Source organism: Bactrocera oleae, chromosome 2 (genome assembly GCF_042242935.1).
Source record: "Bactrocera oleae isolate idBacOlea1 chromosome 2, idBacOlea1, whole genome shotgun sequence".
Classification (NCBI taxonomy): Eukaryota; Metazoa; Arthropoda; class Insecta; order Diptera; family Tephritidae; genus Bactrocera; species Bactrocera oleae.
The window spans coordinates 1,125,450-1,144,073 of NC_091536.1; the positions used below are offsets into that span (position 1 = coordinate 1,125,450).

An 18,624-nucleotide genomic window follows, 5' to 3' on the forward strand; every position below is an offset into this window, starting at 1 on the left:
ACATAGTAAGCAAATGTGCCGGCCTTTCCTTATAGTTAACGTTCTTGTCTGTGGCCCGGTGTTACCTGTCGCTGTCGCATTATCTTTATCATCATCGGTCAAATATGCACGAACGCACGCCAGACGTTAAGCGAAACTTTTAACCGTGTAACAAACACATAAAACTCGACCTTCACGCTATCATTTCCCATTTCGTGCCCCCGATCATTAAAATCACAATGAAAAGTAGAGCAATGACCCGACGTGAAGATGCATTTCACTTGAACCTTTCGTCATTATTCGTCATTGTAAGAAAAACAATGCTTGACCGCTCCAGTTTCTAGTTTTTTCGTGTACTACTTGTATGTTACCATGACTCTATGCTTAATCCCTTACAGAATTTCTCGGAATGCTTTTCGGAACAAAAAAGGATATTTTTATTTGTTTTCGCACTTTTAAAATACTGTCCTGGTTTAAACTTTCCTGGAGGATTAGTTTTTACAAAGGTTCTTAGGTTGATTTATCCTTGTTCTAAATTAGTGTATCGCATATTTAATTTAGTACCATTGGACATACTTACATACATACACACAAACACAAATATCAAAGTTTGTTACATATTTCAACCATATTTATATTCGAATGTATATTTAAACAGACTTTGCAGATTAATCTAAAAACTTCATTAGCTACCATATATGTGTTTAAATAATTTCAGCTACCACAATTTCCTTTTTTTTTATTTAAAAAAATTGCTGAGCTGATGGAGAAAAGTTTCGAAATTGGAAGAGGCAAGCAGCAATGTGGAATCAGTGAGGCGAATGCACTTTTTGAGTAAAATGATATTACTGAAGCTCCACTTTACCGTATACGCTATTCTATAATATTTACAACCTTCTTAAGGGCGCACCTTATGTGACAACCTAAAAAGTCAGATTTTGGGAATTCAAAAACTGCTATATCTAATTTTATAGGTTTAAAGTTTAATAACTTTCAAATAAAAAATATAATTTCGGCTACCATAATTTAATATTCAAGCAATTGCCAACAAAAAAGTTACATCCCCAATACGATTAGACAATGTAGTTAATATTCCAGCATTATACGATATTATACATATTTTAAGAATATACAGAAAACTTTTTAAGAAAAAAATTAAATACTTTTAGTGTTACACTCCATCTCCGACGGTGCTAAAAAAGGGTCTTCCCCCGCCTTCTCCTTGAATGAAACCTAAAAAAATAAATGTCTACTAGAATATATTGCTGCACAATGCGATGTGCCCGTGGCGGCTTTTTCTTTAAGTTGAATTTTACCCAACATTTTGGTCGTTACTGGCCTGCCCAACTTCAGGTGAAAATACTGGTAGGTCATTGTGTGCAAACTATACACAGAACATGCAGAAAAAAAAGTTAGTGATCGGATCATTTGTCTCGGAGTAATCACCCAATCATATTATATATCAATTTAGTTTTGAGAACACAGACATGTTTAAAGATAAACTGATGGAGCTGATTAAACTGATTGAACTGAGCGACTAGACTTTAGAAAAATGTAACTCAAAAACTATTTGAGATAGTCAAGACTTTAGTATGTTATATAGTTATTTAGTTTATAAGGTATAACCTGTGGCCCTTAATAACTATGCTTTGTGGAAATGTTCCTTCATTTTATTTAAATTTAAAGGAAAATAACTCATGAGTCTACAATGAACAACAAGCCACTTGTTGCTTGGAATTTCCACGGGATTTGAGTGACAGCCTTCTAGGTACATATGCGGCGCACATCAGTTTGAGTCTCAACAATTTCGTTGATGTAGTGTAAATCAATACTCCATTTTATTATGCATTCACTCTTTCGCAAAAAATAACTAAATTTTATTTAGGGTATTGACTGTCATCAACACTGTTGTTGTTTTCCATACCAAATTTAAATACGACAAATACAACACTAAGAGGCATGTTTTTGAGTGTGCTATTCTATCAGCTATATCTGTTTACTTTTTTTATTTTTGACGTTTAAGTGTCTAAAATTAATAAATTAAATAAATTCCATTTATACATTTTTAGTTTACCTGAAGTTGAAGAAAAGTGATATATAAAAATATTTTGTTTTTTCTGTGAATTATTAAATTATTTTATTGCAGTGTAAACCAAAACGCCGCCGTTTAAACATAAAGAAAGTTTTCACATAAAGAAGCTATAATTTTATTTTTTTTCAATTTCTCGTGCCATTTTTGTATTCTTAATTTTTCACTATCAGCTGGTGAAGTGTAGAAATATTACACAATATGACATACAACGATTAAGGGGTGCTCACAAGTGTCGTATTTTTTAAGACTATTGAAATTCCAAAAATTCCATTCCAAAAAAATAAAATCAGTTAAAACCATTTTTCCACACTATTTGTGAGCATATAATACTTACATGTGCTTTTGTTGATCACAATAAATGGAAGGAGCATAATTTGCAAATGCAAAAATTAACAGAAACATTTAATAAAGCTGTATTTGCATGTTTCAATTTGCTCTGCCTCGGTTGTCCAAGTGGCGACTAAACCGTAACAAATAAAGAAATGTTAAATGCTTACAAAGTGCTGTTCAAAACTTTAAAAGGCTTCAAGTAAGCCTTCATATATTTTTATACTCTTGCAAAATTGTTGCTAGAGAGTATAATAGTTTTGTTCACCTAACGGTTGTTTGTATCACCTAAAATTAATCGAGATGTGTAAAAATTGAGATATCGTCATGAAACTTTGTACACATGTTCCCTAGGCGAATCAGAAGGACAAGTAATTAATATATCGGGATAAAATTTTGCACGAATAGTACCTTTAATATATGCCATCTCAGATCTATAAATTGTCAAAACTGGACCATAACTATTCAAACCCCCAGATTTCAGAAATGTGGACCTCAGAGCCTATGGCTGACTTTTTACCGAAAATATTGGTCAATGTGTGAGATATACAATATAAATTAAATTGAAAGAGAATGTCTGCATATCAAAAATAGGTAGAGGTGGGTCGATATTTCCCCTAGAAGTAAATCCCTAAGGATTTTCGAACTTCCAGCTGACTTTATACCCCATATATCGGCCAATATGAGAGTTATCTTAATTAAATTGAGTGAGCGTGGTCTTCTTCTAACGTTGATCTTTGTGCCTAAAATAGATATCGGAAGAAAACTTGCCCTAAGCCACATATATAACTTATATCAGGATTTTCAAACATCCGGACTTTATTCCTTATATATTGTTGAGGTACCTTAATGAAACTCAGAGAGCATCTATTTCTGTTAATAATATTATACTTGTATGTAGTAATGCCAAAAATAGATAAAATCGGATCGATACTACACCTATCTCGTACATACTTAATAAAAGATATATATCGGACAATATGTAAGATATCTTAGTAAATTTAATTGAATGTAAAATATTGGATATACTTATACTATATACTAATTGCGCATTAACTCAATGTTTCTTCTGTTGAATTTAGGTCAAATATGTCTCATTTCAGGATAATTTTACTATAATTATCGCTGACAGGAGTGAAAATATAATTATAAAACTAATTATGTACCCAATTTGATTGTATTGTAATTCATTCACGATTTCATCGAAAAATGAATGTTGAATTTTTTCGCAACATAAACTGGTATATACTGACTAAATGTAATAATCATTCTAAAGTTTCGTGACGTGTAAAAAGTCTTCAGAAAAGGAAAATTATTTACCTACGTAAACCGCAAAAAAGTAAAAAACAGACTGCAAACAATATTTTTTATTTAAGTAGCTAAACCAGTGCCGAAAAGTCGCTTAACATGCACGTACTTATGGATGAATTCCTGTATGTATTTATTAAATTTATTGAAATTTAAATATCTTTTTTCAGAAGTCACAAATATGACCTGATTTTGAATAACTACCAAACATCAATTATATGGGTATAGTTGTAAAAGTCTTATCTGCAAAATCGGATTACTTCATTGGAACAATTTTTCTCAAGCGTAACAGCGTGTGCCAAACACATGCATAGATGTAAGTATGTATATACGTACATACCTAAATGTAATGAAGGTATATGTATGTAAAAACTATGTGTTTTATTTTTTTGAGACTTTAAAAGAGAACAAAGATATGGAGATATCAACAATGTTTATACCGATTTCATCACATCTGCAAATTTATCTCTTGAAAAGAAAATAAGATTACGGTTTACCACCATAAAAAATGTTGCGAATTCATATTTGAATATTTTCTTACAGTTCGCATATAAAATGCAAATATTGGAAATGAATTATTAGATTAGTGAATATAAGAATATATGTTATACGCTAAAAGTACAAACATGCTTACATAAGTATTGCTATTATATTGTTTATTGTATTGCAATTGTTTAATGGAGGCAAATTATTTTAAATTAATTGGAAAGAATTTTGAAGGATCAAACCCAGAAAAATACCTTTAGGTGTCAGTACAACTTTATCTTGGTGTAGTAATAAGAAATCCATTATTTTTGCATGAAATTGAATGCTTTAATTATTACTTTTCGTATCCAGCCGTATTCAAATGATTCCAAACGGTTTTTCGTGCAATGTTTAGGTCCTGGACAATCGTAATCGATGTTTGGGCTTGGCGATTTCCATTTTTTGATCGATTTTTCCAATAGTTGGTCTTCCAGAGCGTGGCGCATCTTTGGCATCGAAATTACCGGAACGGAATCGACAAAACCACAATTGGGCATGATTGGCTGTTACAGTATCAGGACCATAAACGCTTTTCACATTCAGCCGCCTAACTTGCGTTTTTGCCCTTATCGAAGAAAAACTGTATTTTCTCTTTGCTAGTGTTCATCTTTGACGCGCGCTCAAACAAAACTGAATCCACGAATTACATAACTGTTTTTTTAGTACGAAATGGCATCTTTCTAACGCCATATAGCCGAGATACATATTAATAACGCCATCTATTGGACAAATAATGGATTTCTTTTTACTACACCTAATATTAAACAAGTAAGGATGCTTAAGTTATGTTGGATGTAACCGAACATTTAATACTCACACTATTTTCAGTTTTATTTCGATAACGTGATTAGCTCACCATTTATGTACTGAAAAGTGCATGAATCATATGGAATTTAAAATTCTGGTAAATGGAAAGTGGGCGTGGCCACGCATATTGTTCAACTTTTATACCGACTTCTATGAAGCCCTCTCTTACCTAAATTTAATGTGTCTGACGTATTTATTTAGTGAGTTTTCGAACTTTTAGAAGTTTTTACCTTAACCGTTAATTGGGCATGGTTATTATCTGATTTCACCTTTTTTTCAGCGCATATGGAGAGGGGCTAAAAATTCTTTTTCTCAGCAAGTGTTGTTGAAATAACGCAAGTGGTTTGTGAGATATGCTAACTAAATTTTAGATTAACAGCATTTTGTGGGCGTGGAAATAGTCCAATTCCGCCCAACTACAATACCAACTTCCCTAAAGCGGCAAGAAACAAATGTACCAAGTTTCATAAATATATCTTATATTTTACTTAAGGTTTCGCTTACACAGACAGACAAACGGAACCCTGATCGTTTATATATTGTATTATATATATGTATGATACCTATAACTTTTAGTTTTAGGTTACACAAGCAACCGTAAGGTGAACATTACTAGTATACTCTGTTGTAGCATGTTATGATAAATTAATAGTGTGATAAGTAGCCAAAATGATAGCTCAATTACATAAGCTAGTTATCTATTCATCTTACCTATTAACTATAATATAATGGTTTTCTTATGTTTTCAGAAATACAGGGAAGAGATAACTGTAATCGAAGCGAAATAAAAAATAAAAGAGCAGAATTCTTGGTTTATGGAAAAAAATTGAAGGAAAGAAAGAATTTGATGAGAATATTTATGTTAGCAAAAACTACAGCTTTCCACAATACCAGCACTATATGATATAATATATATATGAGATATCTCTAATATATACATACATAAATAATAAAAAAAATATATAAATGTATAAATAAACTAACTTACATATGTATATGTACTTAGGAAGTATCGACTAAAATATTAACATAACTTAAAAAGTTTGTAAATCAGTTTTAAGGGTTCAATGATAAGAGAATCGACTTCCATCTTTTATTGGGAGACGCATAAAATATTTTTTTATAATAAAACAACGAAGGGCAGAGTTTAAGAAATAACGGTCAAGGTTTTTTCAAAAAAATGAGATTTGCAATAAATCATATGGGAAAAATAACAGAGTTTAGAAACTGTTATTTTCGTAGAGGTCACGGATTTTAATTGGGCAAAATGTGTAAATCAATTTAGATTATTCGTTTTTGAAAAATCTATTTAATAAGATCCCTCGTATATACTCGTAAATGAACGCATTACCATTTGCAATCGCACCTATTTATGTATGTGTATATACATAATATTTTATGTCCGCTCTGTGTAAATATGTGTGTATTTCGGGATCAAAAATGTTAATGTATCAAAACGTAGAATGCATATGTAAGTATATAACAAATATTTTTGATTCTGGTAAAATTTTTGACAACAGCCATAGAAGTTTCACAGCTCCTACAACTGCCATCAGCATAACTAAGGGATCGTAAATATATATATACATAAGTGGACACAGTTAAATCAGCAAAAGGTAATAAATTTAAAATCGAGCGCCAGCTAACCGGGTACTCTCCACCAGATATGGCACAACAATTGCGGCTGTGGCAGTTGCATTATGATCATCCGTTAATTTCCACCCCTAAATTGCTAAATTTCTTGTGCAATTTCTTATACGTGACCCCTGAGAACGTGTAGGATCATATACATATGTACATGCACACATATATTCATACAAACATGCTTACACACCCTTGGACATAAAGTAAAATAAATGTTAAAAGTTTAGTGAAAGGATCATTTGAATTTTTGTTAAATGTTTAATTTTTCTCTTTGTGTTTCTCGCCACGGCTGACCCCGATTTCGCAGCAATTGGTGCGAAGTTGCGGAAATTTATAAGGTCACATTATTTCTGCTTTTATTGTCATTTCGTTGACAAGGGGTCATGCACTCCTGCCATCGCAAACCCATTCAGTTGACCGTTATCTGAACCCTAAGTGTGTCCAGTCGGCCTTCTGGCCCTGCAAAATGTTTTCAATAATTCTGATTTTAAAACATAATCAAAATGCTCACTTTAATGCAAATACACTCGTACCTACATGCATATATTGATCTTTTTTGTATAAATTTTTTTTGTAATTCTTCAACGAAATCCTCGCCACAGGGGTTACTAAGTGTGAAGTTTGTGTTTTGTCTCGAACCGAGATTAGCGTAGAAATGAAAACGCAACAAACAACTATTAAGGAAAGGATCGATATGGATAGATCTAAGCTTCAGTTGTGTAATACCTTGTTATAATGGTTTGGCGCGTAAAATTCACATAGGTATCCATCGCGGATGCATTTGGTGGTATCACAAACGTACATATGTATGTTAACAATATATTATCTTATATACCTAACATACACTTTTATGTGCATGCGTACATACATATGTGTGTATGTTCAGACGTACGAGAATTAAATCAGACATACAATTAAATAATCAAAAATTACATACAAAACATTTGCTTACTTACATATACACACATATGTATGTATGTACATACTCTGTATGAGTATAAACAGACCTTAAACATGATAAATTGTAGTGGCTCGCATATGTAAGTATTTCGCATAAAGCCTTGGAAACATAAAATGTTTTTGTGAACAATTTATATAATATTATTTATATTGAACGTTTTTATACATTGTTACGTGTATTTAAAAAAATAACAAGCATTTGAAGTATTTATGAAATATTAATGAAGAAAAAGTTGTTTTTATTTTTCTCAATTTAAAATTAACATATGTATACATTTTATGAGCTCATGAGAAAAAATGGAAAATACTCTTAACACAATTTAGATATAGACTATCCTATAGCTGGATCAAAATGTACACAGTGTGCTAAATTGTACTAAAATCGGTTCAGTAGTTTAGGAGTCTACCCCAGAAAAACAACATGGCACGTTTTATATACATATTCGTACTAGTTGCTGTGGCTTTGGTATACAATAAATAATAGAATAATGAAATATTATTTACGAAATAAAGCGAAAACGTTATTGCCGGTATAGGAATCCAAGAGATTTTATTTAAATTTAAATTTTGAAAATGATTTGTCAATGGTAAAAATAATGAATGTATTGTTTTGAGATATAAACTATACTATCTTTTAAGTTGGATCAAACTGGACATAGTGTGCTAAATTTAAATCAAATCGGTTCGGTAGTGTAGGAGTTTACCCCATATACATATAGGTGGATATATAAATAAATACACAACTTGGTTTGATCAACCAAGTCAATGTTTGGTCATAATATTATGAGCACTTCTATAACACTGGAGGATGTTTGTGTCATCGTCACCTGATTGTTCTAGTTTTGACGTTTTCAGTGTGCAGATGATTCAGAACGTTTATCCAATTTTAGCTTATTCATTCCATTTACATTCAAACCTCTCTCGCAAACCGAAACGATAAAATTGTTGCCCTCAATTGGTACAACCTTTTTATGTTCCTTAAGAATAATGTTGAAGTGTTTTGGTTAGTCTACTTTTTGACGAATACTAGTATTTGAGTGGCACAAAACATTCAGTGAACGTAAAGAAATAGTGCTTGAAAATCGTAGCGTTGACATCAAAGACATAGCAGGGGAACTCAACATCTCTTATGGATTGACTCAACAAGTTTCGAGACCCAAATTTTAAACAAAAGCGACAGCGTAGCTAAGAACCCTACATTCATCAAACGCATCATCACTGCCGACGAGACGTGGGTTTATGAATATGACGTTGAAACTATCCAATAATCTAGCGAATGGCCGAAATCGATAAAAATCAAAATTCGCTGAAGGCACTGAGGGCCATCGCAACCAAAGCTTATAAGGTAGGTAAGTATGTAGAGTGGCTGTCTAACGACGCATCTAGGTCGATAGGAGGCCCATTGTGATACCACCGGGACTAATGTTCTACTTCAGTATAATTAAATATTTACAAATGGCCAGAGGCTAATAGTAGAGTGGTGCCTGTTCCGGCTAGTTAATCTGCTTCGCAGTAACCAGGCATATCACTATTCACCATAGGCTTGGCTATTCTAATTTTGCTGAAAAGACACCACCTCCCACTCAATTATCTAGTTTGGACCCATCAGTATAGATGCAAATCCTTGCATTCCTGTCCACCTCGTCACTTTTCCACTCTTCTCTGGGAGAGAAGGAAATATTGAAGACTGAGTTAAGTTTCAATTCTATTGGATTACGAAAATCCGTGGTAGTGGGTAGAAACGGAACATACTAAGTATCTTAGAATGTCCCTTATTGCAAGCGGCTAATTGAAAGGATTCCCTCAGTCTGAGAGCGGTCCCAAGGCGAGATTGGGATAATTATTACAACCTCCTAAAGTCATACAAAAAGAAGGTTAGGAGAACAAAAAGAAATTCTTTGAAATTTTTTGCAATGATATCGAGAATACGGCGGAAGCGTCTCGGCTTAGGAAAATAATTGCACAGTCGATGCACAGTATTGGATGTCTTCAACTTATTCATTGTCAGGATCCAGAGAAGTGGGGATAACACGCCTCGGTATTGTAGTTCGGTTCCTTAATCCGCAAATACATCCTCCATTACTCAGGACTCCTGAATGAGAGCAAACTCAGGCTGTTCTATTGCCACGCAGTTAACTAGGGCTAATGAAGCTAGTTTGCTGTAATGGAGATTAATTAATTTATTAAATTAACTATTCGATGGACTCCTTTGTAAGTAACAGCAGAATCTACATCGTGACCATTTTGTTCTCCACGCCAGATTCTGCTACGGGTTAATCGAAGGTCTTGACAAGTTTCCGCCCCTTTCGTAAACAAACTCCGATTGCAGGCTCTTATGAGCTGCATAATCTGGTCCGGCTGTGATGGTGCTATGAATTTATGTCATTTATATATATGTCAAGCATACATACATACATATGTATTTAGGCTTTATATTAAAATTAGCAAAAATTTATTTCCTTGCTGTGTTCGAATAAAAATACCATATTTTCTTAATTTAAAACAAGTCGAATTGCAATTGATTCTGAATTTAAAAGCAAAAATTAAATAATTTTTTAATGTAATAAATATATTAAAAGTACTTATATATTATTTCACTTTCTCCAGTAGCTAAAAAAAAAAAAATCTATCATGAAAGCATGATATAGTGACATTTCATATGAAGTATATGGCTCTAACTTTTTTTTTTGCATACAGCCTTCTTTTATTGAAAAGCATAATTAGGTTTTAGTTTCATTATTACGTCTTTTATAAAGTTATAGTTGGTATTTTGATTTGGTGTGATGTATTAAGAAATTGAATTTAACAAAAAATTTTAAGCGAACAGTTGTTATCTACAAAAAATTTTCGGGATTATATTACATATGTATATGTTCTTCCAAATTATTTTATAATAAGTTAAATAATTAATTTATTTATCTGCTTTCCTATAACCGCAAAAAGTTTTTTTTAAACATAATTCATACGGTTTATTAAGTTTTCGATAGGTTAACTTGTATAAATATCCTATGTATTAAAGTATACATATATACATATATGTGTCTAGATAGAATAATTATTAAAGCCTGAAACTACCCGCACAGTACAGTATCTATAGTACGTATTTATTTTTATAACATTGTATGGAAAACTTTGGCTTTATTTATTATTTATCTTACATCAAATAAATAATAATATACAAGTACAGAATTATTGCGGAAATGACAGAATCAAAATATGGTTCCACTAAAAATATGCGTCATAAAACATTGAACCCAAAATATGATACTAAAACTCATCGGCCATTGTATGTTGGTTTTCATGTATTGCCACCCTCATATCTGAATTAGGGGTGGTATAAGCGTTAGTGGGTTACAATTGCTGATAAAAGCAACCATAAAAAGAAATGTTTATGAGCGCAAAAAAGGAGAATTGCGAATAATAAAAGGCACTGCAATATGTACAAAGGATCGCCATTCTCAACCATATACTGCCATATAGCCGAATAATGACATAAATATATTCATATTTTTGCCTACATACTTACACACATAAAAAGTATGTATTCTAAAAACATATATATATATATATAAGTAATGTTAGTAAACAGAATTTGAAATGTTCATAGTGTTCAAATGAGGTCGTTTTATTAGCATATTGCTTTCAAGTTTAAGCTTTAAATAGGTCTACGATATACTATATGTACATAAGTATATATGCATGTATGTATACAATGGTGAATTAAGAATTTTGTTCCAGGACGCATTATCATTATCATCTAAATTAAGCGTATTCCCACAACTAATATAAACAAGCTTTCAGAACATTCATTGATGCAATTAAAGCGAAAAAATATATCTGAATGTTGTTCAAGATTAGACAATACATACATATACATATATTCAATGTTTTAGACAACAAATCATTAAAATATTTTTCTTCCTGTACGTCAAAATCGTCGAGGAGGTGAGGCTTCGGTGTGTAATCAACGTTTGTAGACAACTGTAAATTCCATGTTTTAAACATTGTTTCGGCAAAATTATTATTATTATATAAGAAATAAATTGAGTTTATCATAGAGCAAAAATTTCTCAGTGTCGATCAACTAACAATAATCGTATATCGTTAGATTATATGTGCCTTGAGTTGAATTTATATCAAACATATGGTTCAATATAGAAATATGTCAGTGAAACTCAAGATAAATGCAAAGATGAATGAATCGATTGAAACCTTCCCAAAATCCCCATATACTCCACATAAAGATTTGTGTTTTTAGTTTTATACCATACATATCGGACACTGGAAGATATATGTACAATATGTATCAATTTATTAATTAATAGGGAATATTTCGCTTAGCATAGAATGATACAGAATCAAATTTGAGTTATATTGACAATATTTGAGTTATAGTACAATAATAAAAAATAGTGTCAGGTTCATTTTGAAATATATATCGCAAGCATTTATTCCAATTATCCTCCAATAATTTTATGCCATCCCCATAATGACTTTCCGGAAGCTCTGCAAAATACACATCTACGGCTGTAATAGCTTCTTCATTCGACGAAACACGCTTTACACGAAAGAATTACTATATTTTAGGTTTCTGAAAAGTTAGTAGTCGCTGGATGCTCAAGCAATTCGTACCTTAATTCGTTGAATTTTGTCACAGTTAAAGAACCTTTGTGAGCAGGTTCATTGTCTTGATGAAAAATGATTTTTTTGTGCTGCAAACCGGGTTTTTTCTCACGGTTTTTTTTTATTCAGCTGATCTAAAACGCTGCAATAATATTTAGAGTTGATTGTTTTGCCTTTCTGCAGATAATCAATCAACAAAATTCCTTTTCCATCGCAAAAAAGTTACGGCATAACCTTCTTTGCGGATCGTTATGATTTCACCTGCTTTGGAACTGAACAAACATCGTCAGTCCACTGTAAACGTTCTTGTTCAATTTAGGATCATGGTGGTAGATGCAAGTCTCATCCATAGTTATCAAACGTCGCAAGAAATCGGTTTTATTCTACCTAAAACGCTCTAAATTATGGTGACAAATTTGTTTTTGATCCAGTTTTTGTTTAATTGTTAACGTGTGCGGAACTAACTTTCCAAACAGCCTTTTCATATGTAATTCTTCATGTGAAATATGAAGTACTCGTTCGTCTGATATGCCTATGGTATTAGCAATTTCACGCATAGTCAAACTTGGATCTTCACTTACAATATTATGAACTTGCACAATGATTTCTGGTGTGGTTGCGGTTTTTGGTCGTCTTTCGCGTGGATCGTCTTCAAGCCTATTACGACCACGTTTAAATTTACCAGCCCTAAATTCAACGGTGCGTTTTGAATGTGAGGCCTCCTTATACACTTCTAACAATTGTTCTTAAATTTCCTTTGCTTTTAAACCTTTCAAAACAAAGAATCTAATCACTGCGCGATATACTATTTTTTTATATTAAAAAAATACTCTGACACGTCAACTTCAAATGGCTTGTAGGCAAAGAATTAATGACAGAATGACTTGTAACTTTGCAAGTGTTCTCACGACAAATGTACCAACTGGAGAAAAAAAAAGTGGAGTTAGTAGTGCTATTTATTGGTGGGAGTAGAAACTTCACAACTAACCTGTACATACAGTCAGGAACTTAAATACGTACTGTGTACAAATAAATGCACATACATGCATATGTATGTATGAAGTTGTAAATACTTGTATACACATACAATATTATTTACATATTTTTTTACCCTGAATATTATGTTTGCCGCGAAGTTTGTAACACCCAGAAGAAAACGTCGGAGCCCATAAAATATGTATATATATGTATGATCAGCATGACGAGTCTGTATATACGCGAACTAGTCTCTCAGTTTTTGAGATATCGATCTAAAATTTTGTCCTTTTCTTTCCAAGAAAGTTTCTTGTCGGAACCGCGGATATCGGAGAGCTATAGTATATAACTTCCATATCAAATGAACGATCGAACTCAAGTGCTTATATGGTAAATTTTTTCATTTAACAACATATCTTCAAGAAATTTGGCATGGATTATTATCCAAGGCAACGGTGCAATCTTGGAAGAAATTTTTCAGATCGGATCACTATATATATCATATAGCTGTCTTATAAACTGACTGGTCAAAATCAAGTGTTTCAAAGAATCTTTCGTAGTTAACGTTTTATCTTGTTTTTTTTTTTTGAAGAATTGAACGGCGACTTCGAGTACCTTTTTCTTTAAAAAAATTGATGTTTACTTACATAAGTACATATACAATATAAATAACGAGTCAATGCTGAAAACCACCAAATAATGAATGTTAATAATAATAATAATAAAAAGTATTTTTCTTTTGCCAGAAGCAAGTAAATATATTTAAAATATCTAGAAATTAGGTTCAGTGAAACGCACTTTTTTGATTGGTTTTGGAAAGCTAACCAAGTGCGAGTAAATATTTGCATGCCATGAATACCAGCTCCGCAATCTACATGTATATACGTATGGGTGTATGTATGTAAGGTCAACAAATACCCAAATCTACTTATTTACGTTTTAACAGATAGCAACGAATCAGGGGCATTTATGGTAGTAGTTACCATAGCTCTAAAATCATATTACAATTCTTTTGATTATTGATCTGAGTGTAGTATGTATTGAAAACAATATTGCTACACATAAATGTACGTATGTTTGTACGTAAATATGCAAGTAAAAAAAATTCCATTATTTACCTTTTTAAAAAGTATCAACAACTGATTATCAGACGAAAGCACTAAATGCATTCTGCGAAAATGAACAAAGGGAAATTCTACATCAATATGCTCATATGTAAGGACATAAACACATACAAATATGTGTTCAAGCTATAAATAAGCACACTTAAGGATTTAAAAAGTAGATAGTTTTAGAACTTTAGAAATATTTTTAGCTATATAGGACGGCTACACACATATTGGTTGATTACGGAATCTGGTTTGTGAATTCTGCTCATATAACTTTACTCATATTAAACATAACCTCAAAACATATATATAATAGTAAACTTAAATAACTCAGTAACATAAAAATAAATCGATTTACCTTGTAATTATGTTCGATTCGGTGAGACACTCTTTATCAAATTGACAAAAGTCAAAGTTAAAGCGAAGAATTTTATTTATTTTTATTTAAAATCAAATGGCTTACACAATGTCGCAATCACATGAATTAAGTCATTATACCTTTCAGTTCCCTAGTAAAATCACGGTTTTCGCCTTTGCCCTTTGTAGATAAGCACCCTGCACACACTTAAACACAATCTTCAAGTTTCTTGTATTTCTTTGGGCAAGACGACACCGTAGCTTTGATGTAACGGTCTATTAGTAAAAGGTGACTATGGAGTGCATTTAGTTATTATAGAATTTGAATAAAATTAGTTATAAACAAGAAGGGAAGGAACTTAGCGCTCAAAAAACACAAAAATTCAAAACAAGAACTAATACTAGTTGAATTTATGGAAACGCATGCAGATTTAGCACGCAATTTCTCAAAAGGTGATAAAGTGGCAGTGAGAGAAAATGGAAGGTGCTAGCCACATTATTGAATGCAGAAGAGACACCTCAGAAGGACGTTAACGAATGGGAAAAAGTAAGGGGTATTTGATCGAATAAAAAAGTTGCGTATAACAATTTGGACAAGAGCAATAGGCGGCGGACCCTCCATAAGCATACTTGTACATACAAGTATATTGATGAATAGCGAAGAATGTATTGTCAGGATTTATGGAATTTTTGCGGCCATTGAGAGCATTCAATATCCTCGAAGTTTTGGGGCAAAAACAAGTTTCAAGGAAAAGAACCCCACTAACAGCAAAACGATCACAAGTTTTCTTTCAATATCATATATATCTTTGTTACTGTTAGGGGCGTATATGGCAAAGTAGTTTTTAAAAAGCGAAAACGACTTTTTAAAACACCTATAACGCGCTCTACGATGTTACGTGCCTTTGCGTGTTGTTCGTTGAATATGTGTTCTGGTGATCCTGGGTTGGGGTTTCTATATGGAGTAAGTAAGAATGCTTCATTCTTCGAGGGATAATATTGTTTTGAATTACAAATCTATAAATCAAAGGCAGTAAAATTAGAAGTTTACAAATCTAATAACTTACTCGTACAACCATCGCATTTATGTTGAAAACCCCCTTTCTGTTCAACAAAAGATGTTCGTTCAAAAAGGGTTTTACCTATATGAGCCTAATCATTGCATCCTATCACTCCTGGTATTCCAAATTTTTGCATAAATCCCCTTGGGACACAAATATTTTCAAAAAAATTAATCATTTCGGAAAAATTTTTGATACGAACCGTTCACGTTCGTTCTACACCTAAGCGGCCATAAAAAACATTATTTCTCCAATAAAATCTATTTAATTTCAATTTATTTAAAATTTTAAAATAACGAATTCTATTTTTTTTGTTTTCTCAAACTGTCACAAAGAAATCAGTGTAAACACCTCCTTGAATAAACATTGATCCTGGCAGCATTAATTTTCCTTGATGTAAAACTTAGGTATTAGTTATTTTAATCGCGTTTAATTTTGTTTTTCAAATTCATTTCCCAATGCAAGCGACAATGCACAGGTGTACAACATAAAATTCGTTGTATAGGGCGACCACTGTACTTATATTTCTTACTACCCATCAAAATAACGTCTTTTCATGTTTTTCCTGTTCCCATTATTATTTGTAGCCTTTAAAAATCTATAAGAAATTAATTTTATAAATTACATCCTCCTGTGCGCCATCTATCCATTAAATTTGTATTGGTGTGTGACTATGCTATAGTTCGTGTGCGTCCGAAATCAGAGAATGTAAACAAATAGCAGAGAATGTTAATAAATAGAGATGGCGCCAGGGAACGTATATGAATTCATTTACGTTCTCTGGATGGCGCAAAGTTAAAAAATACTAATTTGAGTTTTTCACAAGAGGGAACATTGAAAAATACAACTCCGAAACTTTAGAAATACACCACGCAATGACCGAAAAGGCTATAAATAGACACAAAGAATGTTCATAAATGAATTATGCGCTTGCTCCATGCATTTACTTTAATAGCATATGTAACTTCCTGAGATAATTAAAATATTTCAAGAAAATATGTTCATACAAATGTTTAGATTTATTTAATATTCCCTTATATACATAGGTATGTGTATTTATACAAATGTACATACAATCATAAGTACACATATGCTGTTGCTTGCTTCTTGGCTTGCCCCGCACAAAGACTTTTTCTTCACTTTTTGCGAGAACAACTAAAACAAAGCAAGTTGAACCAGAGAACTTAAAACAAAATAAAAAGTTCTCTGGTTGAACGATCGCAAGCAAAGAGGAGCCAGGGGGTGCACTGCCACATAATTACTTCAGATATTATTTTGTTAATCGAATTTAGTTGAAATTATTTAAATAAGTATGAATTTATGTGTATTTATATTTTTACGCAAATTTTATAATATTACGTAAATAAGCACTAAGATATCAGAATTTCTCAATACAATTAAGCAACACAATAATATACTACAGTCCTCAGTTGAAACGCCTCTGTGTATGATGGCAAGCCAACGAAATAACGGCGAGTACGCGTGGACTTGTGTTGTTGAAAAAAAAAACCAAATGTTAACTTTGTCGACAAACATACATATATACATACATACATATGAGTTCGCATACATATTGACACCGAATTGTGCGGAGTTGATAAAATTTGTTTGAATCGAGAATCTTGCGACAATGTCGTCTCTGTTGTCACTTTTGCCTTTTTGCATTGCGTTGTTATTGAAAATTGACTTATGTTCTTTTTAAGAGTAGCGATTTTCGATTACTATGAAATAATGATAATAAGTAAACATGCATAAGCACTATATGGAGTGTATTTAGAACTCATGGAAGTAGGTTAAAGACTTCATATGAATGATAATTATACTTTCGCAACATGTTGCTATAGAGTATAATAGTTTTGTTCACCTACCGGTTGTTTGTATCACCGAAAACTAATCGAGTTAGATATAGGGTTATATAAGTATGTATATATAAATGATCAGCAAGAAGAGGCGAGTTGAAATCCGGGTGACTGTCAATCCGTCCGTCCGTCCGTCTGTGCAAGCTGTAACTTGAGTAAAAATTGAGATATCTTTATAAAACTTGGTACACATGTTTCTTGGTACCGCTAGACGGTTGGTATTGCAGATGGGAGCGGCATCCGCAGTTAAATTTTTTTTTAAGTGGGCGTGGTCCCGTCTCTTAATAGGTTTAATGTGCATACCTCCAAACCGATAAAGCTATAATAACAAAATTCACTGAAAACAAATATTTTTAGCGCCTCTATCGATTTCACACTGGGTGAAACCAAACACGCATTCAAAATTAGACAGTGGGCGTGTCACCGCCTACTTTTAGGTGAAAACCCATATCTTCGGATATGCTTAACCGATTTCAACCAAATTCGGTACATAACATTCTTCTCATATTTCTATGTTATATATAAGTATTTATTTCTTTTAACCACAAAGGATTTAGTTTGAGAACAAGAATTGTATTTAGTTCGAGGATGTTTTATAATAAATAGAAAAACTATGGAGTAAAAAAAGTATGGATTGTTAATCTTTCCCAAAGGATTAGGGAATTCCCGACTTTAGTATTTCTTTGAGACCATCACATACAACTGAAATATGCAACACACCCTAAGTGTCGTGTAGTCGAAGCGCACAAACATTTGCGAAAATATTATAAAAATGAATGACAGAAAAACTCGATTTAAGTTGCTGGACTCTTTTTGCTCGTGTGAATGCACAGAGAGACACCAAAATAGAATTTGCCGATAATGAGGGTCAAAAGAGTCGCAATGTAAGCACAGTAAAAATAATTGAAATAACGGAAATGCTTACTTTAGGGACGCCAAGGAGAATATGTCAGGCTTCTTTAAAATACAATTAAGAGTATTAATGAAGAAATGCAAAT

The 18,624-nt window shown here is 32.4% G+C and overlaps 1 long non-coding RNA gene across 3 annotated transcripts; it reads left to right on the plus strand.

The window, feature by feature from the left end:
• Nucleotides 1–1,990: 1,990 nt before the first annotated feature.
• On the plus strand, nucleotides 1,991–6,049 carry LOC118682995 (uncharacterized). 3 transcript variants are annotated; one of them, XR_011396546.1, is made up of 4 exons: nucleotides 1,991–3,239; nucleotides 3,300–3,380; nucleotides 3,481–4,022; nucleotides 5,788–6,044. It is a non-coding gene; the product is annotated as an uncharacterized lncRNA (long non-coding RNA). The 3 variants fall into 3 exon arrangements; XR_011396549.1 differs by having other exon boundaries at nucleotides 1,992–2,069; nucleotides 2,126–3,380; nucleotides 5,788–6,049; XR_011396545.1 differs by having other exon boundaries at nucleotides 1,993–3,380; nucleotides 5,788–6,043.
• Nucleotides 6,050–18,624: the final 12,575 nt, after the last annotated feature.